Genomic DNA, 1807 nt, shown 5'->3' with positions numbered 1-1807 from the left:
ATATAGTTTTTCGACAACCGCGGCTGCGGGCTGCAGTAAGTGGTTGCGGACGCCGGCACGATAATGCAATATTATTATTATCATCGTCATCGTCATTATCATTTGCACTGCGCGTGATGATGATAGTGTTATCACGGTTGTCGGTTATCAGCTATCGTGCGAACGTTGCGCGCGATAAAATGTCGCGACGCTTTTGGACGGTATTCCGTTTTCTGCCACTCTCACTCGCGTCGCGCTTCTGTTTTTCGCGTCTACCGCGTTTTTCACGTTTTTGTCAGTCGCCGCCGGTCGGACGTCGCGGCACCCGTCGATAGGAAAAAATTTGTCGGCTTGGAGCGCGCCCGTGAGCGAAAACGACAGAAAAATAATTCGATTATATCATATTATTATCATTATTATAAGTCTAATATTTTATGCGCGGGCATTTAGACCAGAGCCTAAAATTGTGTGCAGTATTTTTTTTGGATTTTATAATTTTTTATTGGATTAATGTTCAATAATGATTATTGAAAATTATTAATTAGTAGAGCTAGAGCACGGATGTTTTAGTACCAACAAAATTAGTAAAATTGAATTCAGTATTACACTAAAAAATACCAAAAATTACACTTAAATGTTAAAATATTAAAAATTGCATTAAAAAATAACAGCGTTTTGTTATAAATGTTTTAAATTTACTGTTATTATCTAAAATTCTACCAAAATATAAATATAAATGATTCAGTATTCTATTCGAAGTATCGAGTAGCTGAAGAACAAATTATAACAATATAACGCATAATTGTAAATAATCATATTTCACAAATTATTTTTGTGCTGTACCTATTAAATATCTACCAACTTGAAATTATATTTATTTTATAAGATAACATAGATGTTACGACGGTTGAATGACTTGAATGTCTACTAAATAACTAAAATAGTTATATATAAATTATAAATGAGTAAATTCAATAAAATTGCAAAAATTGCACTAAAAACTTTTAGATTTTAGTTCGTACTAACATGACACGCATTTAAAACGTACTTAGCAATATATTGAAAAAGTAGAAAAAAAGTTGCAAATTACAACAACATCCGTGACCTAATTTTAACTAATTATTAATAATAATACAACGAAGTTATACAATATAAGTGACATGATGTGCATTGTGCACTACTAGGTCTATGTTTATTATTTTTAAATATTTTAGTGTGGAATTAGGTGATGCTGTGCAGTATAGCAAAATACCCTATAATTTTAGGCCCTGGCTTAGACTACTCTTGGTACTTACATTCCGTAATAGACGCTACTTTTTTAATTGTTTTTAACGATTAATTATTAACTAACAAAAAGAGAATAGTACCTTTTAAATTATTAACAATACCTAAACAGCTAAATATTTAATGAGGAAATGTTTTATCTGCAGGTTTCGCTATATATATATATATAATAGGTTTGTACTGTTCAATACTAGAAATTGTTTAACTTAAATTGCGCAAGGTTTTATTTTATATACATACTATATACTGTATACAATATCTACACTCTACAGACTACAGTATTTTAAAACTGAACGTGCAAATGCCAAAGAGTGTATTGTGGGCTGTATACTAATTAGATCGCCATAAAATTTTGAGAATATTATAGTAAAACTATTTTGTTTTTACTTTAAAGATGTTTTAAATTTTTGAATTGTTAGGGGCATTTTATGCGAATCATGGTTATTTTTAAGATAATAATGAAAAATGTTAATAAATTATAAATATTGTACTGTTTAACACTATACTTTGTTAAAATGGCTATGGCTATATAATTTTTTCAAAA

Source organism: Rhopalosiphum padi, chromosome 2 (genome assembly GCF_020882245.1).
Source record: "Rhopalosiphum padi isolate XX-2018 chromosome 2, ASM2088224v1, whole genome shotgun sequence".
Lineage (NCBI taxonomy): Eukaryota > Metazoa > Arthropoda > Insecta > Hemiptera > Aphididae > Rhopalosiphum > Rhopalosiphum padi.
Note: the sequence above shows the minus strand (reverse complement) of the source record.